The sequence below is a fragment of the Cynara cardunculus genome, assembly GCF_001531365.2.
Source record: "Cynara cardunculus var. scolymus isolate 2C chromosome LG 5, CcrdV1, whole genome shotgun sequence".
Taxonomy (NCBI): domain Eukaryota; kingdom Viridiplantae; phylum Streptophyta; class Magnoliopsida; order Asterales; family Asteraceae; genus Cynara; species Cynara cardunculus.
This window is the reverse complement of record NC_037532.1, coordinates 20,013,892-20,022,995: the sequence shown is the minus strand read 5'-3', so window position 1 is coordinate 20,022,995 and position 9,104 is coordinate 20,013,892.

Here is a 9,104-nt window from a genome sequence, read left to right as displayed (position 1 = left end):
TTTACCACAAACAATTCAGTTCTCATTTGATTAAGCCCCTATATATATATATATATATATATATATATATATATATATATATATGGGGAAGATCAAATGTTAACTAACAACTTTGTGTTAACTTTGAAAACCATGTCAACCAATCAAATTTCATTCTTCTTGTAGGTTTATGTCATGTTCACATTTTAATTACAAGGGTATTTCAGTAAATTTATTTGATATGTAACTCCCAAACAATTAATAGGGAGTTACAAATCATCAAATCCCAAAAAATATGCATTGATAATATTAATATTTTTATTTTTTTTAATCTTGATCTTCCATGTTTATTGTTTTATCAGTTTTTAATTCGCATAGAAAACACGGCAGTAAAAATTTTCGGTATCGATCAAGCTAATATGGATAARYRCAATGGAAAATAAATCGACAACAATTATAAGATTAAAATGGTTTATAATGACAATCGGAGTTCGAGGTCGGGAATTGAAGAAATTAACAAAAGCGAATGTCTTGGTAATAAATTTTTATTTTTTTTTAGATTCGTTTTAATCGAAATTATGTTCATTACGATGTGTTGTGTTTTTATAACTCATCCTGTATTGATAGCTTTTTTCTTTAATTATTAAAATACGTATCTAATTCATATGTTCAAATGGAAATACATGCACGACCCATTTTCATATTGCCATATTACCAACTTTTATGAATCATGAACCATTGTGTTCATGTTACTTCTATCATATGAACACAAATCTTATTTTTAAGCTTGATATTAAATCTTTATATTTGTGTAAGTGTTTGCACCCGATGTTCATAGCGTTGAGGTTATGTGTTCATATATTTTATACGATATGAACAAGAGGTGAACACGATATGAACAAGAGGTGAACACGATATGAACAAGGGGTGAACAACCATATAAGATCAGAAACATATATGAACAAGGGGTGAACCTTAAACGGTGTGGATGCAATGCATGTATAAAACTCCAATTGACAAAGTATCGCTCTTGAATGCGTTTATAATGAATGAACTATTGTTCACAAGCTGTTCATATCGTGTTCATACCTGTTTTATTTATTTATTTCCTTTCGTATAGCAGTTATTCTTATTATGTTCATATTGTGTTCATAAATGYTATGCAGTCSAAGTTCATATATATGTCAAATTTTTGTTCGTATTTGACACATGATTCATATATATATATATATATATATATATATATATAGTTGTGTTCATATGGTTCTTACATTAACAAAAAAATCATAGAATTTTTGATTTTATAACTCTCAATTAATTAATGATATGGGAGTTACATACATTTTTTTTTACCTAAATACCATTTTCAACATTGTTCATTATCTTTATGCAATTTTAAATTTTAAAAAATAAGTTTTTATCATGATTAATTACAACCGTTTATTGAAAGATTGAATTGCCAAGATCGGTTAACAAAGTTAATACAAAAATTTTGGTTAACATTTGATCTTACCCCTATATATATATATATATATATCTTACGCTTTCTCATCTTAACTCTCATTCTCACACGATCCATCGTGTGTGTGTGTGTATATACGATGGATCGTGTGAGAATGAGAGTTAAGATGAGAAAGCGTAAGAAGGGATTTGGACCATTTATCATCTTTAATTTCAAACTCACTCATGAATAGCTCTTGATACGAGGATTGATCAGGTGTATCTCAATGCATTTCATCTAGGTGCATCTCATCCTAATATGCATCCAATGGTTGAAATTCCTTCATACGTTTGTCACCTTAACTCTCTTCTTACTAGAACCCAATCCTTCATGTATAAAAAAAAAATTATATATATATATATATATATATATACATATATATATATATATATTAAATATCAAACAAGTATCACGTTTTCGGAAATTTAATATTTGATCCGATACGCGATTGGTCTCCATGAAGCGTGACCCATGTGATTTATTTGGACGGTTGGACCACAACTCTATCCTCTCACTCAATACGTCTTACAGACGAGTACCATACCATTTCTTTGGACCATATGCATACTTACGGTACCTACTACATATTAATACTTTTTGTCTTTTGTTTCCCCAATCAATCCTTTTTTTTTGTTTCTATTCATGATATTTTTGACCAAATATGTTCAACCCAGTCATAATAAAGTTGACGATAACGTATTAAAGAATTTCTAAAAAGTATTGTTGGAACTCGTTCGTAGAACCTTAGTGCATTGTGACCGTCGAAACGTTTGAGAGAAAGATCTTATTTCATCTCTGAACTCGGACTGAAAACAAGTATCTAGACCAGATAATCGTATGTCTCTATTGCTTTCTTACACCACCAACTAACAACAATCAAACTAATACAACTAACACTAACGATATAAATACATTTTTAATATGCCCCCTCAAGGTGGACTCACAATAATGTTTTTAAGATCCATCATGGAAATCATCAGCTACATCTTTGTCGGGGTAAAGGTTTGGCAAAAACGTTAACAATTTGAAATTGACTTCGAATAACTTCATGTACGATCCATGACTTTGTCGAATTCCTGAAGTGTTGGATTAGAGGCCAGTTGAATAACAAAAGTGTTGTTATAAAACACCAAAGTTGGAACCATAGAGAGAACTCCAAAATCACGTGGTAGGTGTTGTAAACAAACAACCTCACTGGTTACAACCATAATTGATTTGTATTCTTCCTTGGCGGATGACCAGTAAACAATATATTGTTACTTGGGCTTCCAATAAATCAACGAATGTCCAGGAAACACAGAGAAACCATTAACGGGTCGATGCGTATTAGCACACCCTGCAGTCTGAATCACTGAAAGCTTCCAATGAATTGTTTTTATTAGGAATTTGTATAGACGATTCACTTATGAAGTGCGATTGATGAATGTGAAAAGAATGGTTTATAAAAGCAGATTCAGTGTATTTAGATCATTGTTTGATTTTCATTTTTCTTGTCGATCTCAATAATAGTTTACTATTTTGTCCTTTGCTACTTTCGGATAAATGATGAATAGACATAGATTTCAAGTTATTCACCATATTGCCCTTTTAAAATAGGCGTTGATTGAAAGTAATAGATGGTTGCAATTAATCCCTAGGTTTGCAAAATATTTATTGCTCCTCCATGAATCCACCCGTATGTATGTGTGTATATAAATAGGTGAAATTAAATACAAATCGTCTAAATGTTATGCATCGTATAAAACAATCTCAATTATTTATGTAATTATTAAATCGATGTCAACTATGTAGATTAAATCGGTTATGAAATTTATTCTCAATCTTGTCTGCAACTGATTTAATAACTACCTAAAAGTTTTAAAAGACACATAATCAAGGGTCGAGATTTGTTTGTACGTTGTGTAGCATTTAGACGGTTTGTATTTGATTTGTGTACTCTCTCTCTCTCTCTCTGTATATATATATATATATATATATATATATAATATATAACATATAATATATATAAAAAGAAACAGTACATTATGTGTTATTTTATATGATTTTATTTCATCCATGGCTAAATACTATACTTAGATGGAAAATTTCATGTTAAAAACAAAACGTTAAGGTAGAAATTCTCACGAATCTAAAAAATTATGGAGTTCTCAAATGCTTAAGCCTTGATGTGATTGTGTGTGTGTGTGTGTGTGTATATATATATATATAGAGAGAGAGAGAGAGAGAGATAACGTGCGGTTAAAGGGAAAACTGCCAAAAAAAATCCCTAAAAAACACCTTAGTAACCATTCATCTTTACGGCATGCACATGTGCCCACAAGTAATTTGTATTTTCAGTATGGACTTGGGCATAACATGCACACATGCATAGAAACCAGGAAACATTTTCAATTATTTATATCCAAGTATGCATATCATACAGATAAACAATTATTAGAGTGTTTCTCAATTATTTCAGTTTTTACGAGTTATCCCCTAAATCTCACCCCATATATATATATATATATATATATATATATATATATATATATATAACTTTGTATTTTGTGAGAACTTGACATCCGATATTAGCCACTAATCCCTTTTAATAAAAGTTCACATCTTCCATGTGGACATACATCACCATATCAGTGGTGGAACCACGCAAATCTCTATATTTTGTGTGTTTTCAATGTTCTTTGATTGATTGATCGTTGTGCTCTACTTTGTTATCCACGTTCATTGTTGGCTGGCATCACATATTTGATTATCGTGATGGCGATCTCCAAAGAAGACGAAAACTCAGACAAATCTTCATCAAGCACTTCTTCTATCTATATTAAAGGTTTGTATACAGCCTCCTGATACACACTTCAAATTGAGAGGTGAAATTGGGACAATGACTATGGAAAGTGATAGTGTAAGATGGAGACGGTACTTCGAAGAAACCGGGTGCACTATAACACCCTCAAATCTGAAAAAGCCGACTAATTTAAAATTTTCATTAATACAACAAATAAAGGGTAAATACTTTTTCGATTAATCAATACTTGGATTATCTCCAATATCGAATCTAAAATAATCATAAACAAAAAGATAGACAAAAATCCAAAATCCAAAATCATCAAGGAAACATTAATCATAATTATCCCCATCTTGAAGAGCTCAAAAATCTATAGCAAAAAGAATCGCCTGAAATAAAATAGAAATGAAGAAGTAATGGCTAAAATGAGGAACCCGATTTTCGGTCTTTTGTGCAAGTCAGACTTCCACGCTAGTTTCACCGCTAGTTTAAACTAGCATGGAAATTAACATGAGAATTTCAATGTCTGGCGCTAGTTTAAACTAACGTTGAAACTAGCCTGAGCCCAAAATCCTGGCGCTAGTTTTCAAGTGAGTTTAATTCACTTGACAACTAGCTTGGCACTTTATTAAGTTTTTAAGTTGATTTGCGACCTCTTGAGTAATGGAACTTGCATCGGAGGTCTCTTAATGCCTCAGATGACCTCCAACACAACTTTTCTTCATTCCAAATCTACCATGACTCTTGATCTAAAATCCATGAACACTCAATGTTAGCTGGACACTAACTAACTTGCTAAAACAAATCTACACTCTTAAATGATTAACCGAAAGAACACGTGTGTTACAAAGCCTCCCAATCTTATAAATGATTTTTTCCTCGAAATATAGCACTGATCAAACCCATAATAACCGTATTTTCGCTTAATAACTGACTCCCTTCTCAAGAGGGTGTCTCTAGCCTTTGCTCAAACTCAAAACGGAGACCCATAATTTTTTGCCAAGACTCTCAAGATGATTTACACGTTGACCCCACATAAAATCTTCAATTTGATACGTTAAACCAGTTTCTGGGTGAACACTGAATATTTTTGGAGCAATTTCCAATTATATAATTTCGGTTGTCTCCCAACCTTAAGCGATTCATACTACCTCACTGGTATCTTTTGACCTCTTAATTCCACAAAAATTTGTCCATAAAATGAATTTACTCTTAAAATTTCCTAACAACCTCTATCAACTGGGATATTGCCTCCCATATGCATTCAACCTTCGATAATCTTTACCGAAACTAATCTAACCAAACTTACTCATACCTTTTTCGAATGGTAGTACTCGCTACAACGTCGACTTCACCCAGGTGGTAAAGGGATCCTGCACAACATCCCAGAATATAGCACCCACCAACGACCGTGTCGATACTTAAACTTCAACAAATCAAAGTCTCCTCAATAAAATAACTTCCACTTAAGGTCTACCTCGACCTTCTTACTAATTTTTTTCCAATATTCATGACTATAGAAGATTTGTCATCCTTCCCTGACGATATTCCTAGCCACTAACTTAGTTCTATCTCACACAAGTCTAATTATGTATTTCAAATTATCACAAGACACTCCAATCCCTAAAGAACTCTCAAAAATCCTCAGCAAAATACAGTGTCGCAATCATTCATCACAAGATACCAAAATATAATCTCTTCAAATTCCTCACTTATAACTTATGCATGCATCATTGACCTCGAAACTATTAGTCGACTCCTAAGTTCATAAAAAAACCGTACCACAGAACCTTCTTCATTCATGAATATCCATCAAAAGGATGCACCACTAACACTCAAAATGATGCCACCAGACTTACCTACCAATACATACGTAACCAGATGCAAGCAATCACACAAGATTTAACTCGAGGACTGTAGAAACAAAAGATCATTCTTAAAGAACTGGATGATAATTAATCTAATACCTCGATCGTTCATACATGAACCGAACTTTGCGGAAGATACCCCATAATTCAAAACCGGCCCTAAGTCAGATCATCTGACATTTCAATTCTCCAAGGACTCCTCTAGTCCTCAATTACAACTCCTTTCTCAACAAGGGTTTAACTTTATTGGTCTAATGAGTTCAAGGTTATTCAAGTACAAAACTTAGCTAATATGCCAATTTCGTTTGTAAGAGATTTCCGAATATAAAATCTTTATAATCAAATTTACTCACAAATAAAATTTAGTACCACTTACTAGGTAGTTGTGGGAAGTAGCCACAAATGTCATACATGTAAAATCAGCTTGAAAGCTACTTGATCGTTACTCAAACTAATAATGACAATAAAGAAAATATGTTCAATAGACTTTTTGAATGGACAACTATAGTCCTAACGTGCATTTATTTCCGCCATGTATGTAAAATAAATTCATGCACTAAAATAGTGTGCAATAAAACGTTTGTATAAAAACTTCCAAAGAGGAGTTACATGATATAAGATTCCAAAATTCTCTCTTTCAGCCATAAAACGACATGAAATAAAATTTCTCAACAAGATTCGTGTGCATCAGTTTATTTCTCAAAACTGGTATATCGATATATGTATGCGCTTCAATTACAACCTGAAGTCATTTATGTTGGTCTCAAATTTACAGCCAAATAACAATACGCTTTCGCCAATCTAAGATACTGGCTAAAATATCATAAAGGAAACTCCAAATAAAATACATATGCAATTTATACGCAATAAAACAGTTCCCATAAAAATCCAAGGGATAATTATAAACTGAATGTCATCAAAATCTTCACATCTGACAAAAAAAATAGCAGGTAATAAAATTCTCATACGCAATCCACACAATGAAGTATATCCATTTAATTCCAAATTTTCATTCTTGAGTCATAAAACATCATAAAATACAACAAAACTCGCAAATAATCACAGGAGATACAGTAGTTTCATTGCAAATTTAAAACTTGACCCAAATCTCATATGTACCAAAAAATTCTTAAAACTCGTAAAAAAAATGTTCGCACGCCCCTTGGGTAAGAAATGGAACATCTCCTGCCAGTTCAAATTCAAAACTCGCTTACAACATGCACTTCAAAAATATGCGATGCTAGTAAAGCAGTATGAAGAAAATTCTCAATGTAACTTGTATGCAAGTCTTATGCAACTAACACAATTTAGGAATTTTCAAAACATAGGCAACACTCTTGTATGTGTGCAAAAAACATTCCTCAAAATTATTAACCTGAAAGGTGCAAATATTTTGACAAGCATGGGACAACTCGTGCAATTTATTTCAAAAATAGATATCGTGCATGCAATTGGTCGGGACTCAAAGTCTTAAAACCACGCTCGCCAAGCCTACGAGTCACAAGACCGACTTTGTAAAGCTTTAGTATCTTAAGGTGATAATCCACAACTAGATCGATCAACTTTATAGTTTCTTCCCGATATAATGATGATTCAACAAGCCTATGGTTCAAACTTAACCATTATCTCTAACCCATATTGGTAGATTTAATGTAATTCATGATACTTAACTGTTACTCAAAGTGACAGTGCTACAAATATCGATTCTTCTAACGGTTACTCAAAGAGAATTCATTCACTACCCCATTGATCATCACAACAAGGTGACTCAAGCACACACACGTAACTATAAATTCATATTGACATTGGCTAAGTGAAAATATAAATTTACCTTATATGTGAATCCTTACCACCATCATTATGATTCTTGATACTAGTTTCTATATTGACCTCAAAATATCCTATCTTAAAATGCCAAATTGCACATTCTCACTTTTATTTACTTAGAAATACGCTAGTTTGAGTCTAGGCATCCAAAAAACAATACCTAAATCTCCCAAACTTATGCTCTGATATCAACTTGTAACACCCTCAAATTTGCAAAGGACGACTAATTTAATTTTTTTATTAATACAATACATAAAGGGTAAATCCCTTTTCTATTAATCAATACTTGAATTACCTCGAATACAAAATATAAAATAATCATCAACAAAAAGATAGAAAATGTCATACATAAAGACTAAAATAAGGTCGGGTGTTACTATAACTCAATAATTGTCGCTATCTCCAAATGTGGGAGACATCAACGATATATAAGCTAAAACCTTCTCGTGCAACTATCTAGCACTCACATCATCACGGTGTTTCTAGTACCATTTCCTCATGGACCTGACGACAAAAGGAAAACGTTAGGCCTAACGCCTAGGGAGTTCAAGCAGTTTTCATCATAATCATAAGACGGTAAAACTGAAAGACTGCTGATTAAATATATAACTTTGCAATTGAAATATATTTATCTTAAAAGCAAGATCTTTCGAAAAACCACCATTTTCTTGATGAAGTCTCGTTAAGTAAAATACGTAATTATACGTAACCAAAACTCAATACTCACACTACCAAGAATAAAGCTATAAAACATTAAAACAGGAAACATGGCTTTAATCAAGTCTTAGAAACAATTAACTCATGCTTACCCTTGGAAGGGTATAAAACAGCCGAGTATGAAGGGGGAGACTTGATTTACCGTCGGTTGTGACGAAACACATAAGTAATCCACAAGCAAATGTTACTAGTTGTGCATCACCTTAGGTATAAATTCATTGACATTAACCCAAGCAAGTCATTAAGTCAATGGTGTTCAAAAGCTTGTTCGTTTGGAAATTACATAATAATCGCAATGCCTATTTCCAAGCTACTGAAAGAGATGAATTAGAAAATACATAATAATCACAATGCCTATTTCCAATAAAAACAAAAGGAAACTCATGTTAAACTCGTTCACTTGAAAATTACATAATAATCACAATGCCTA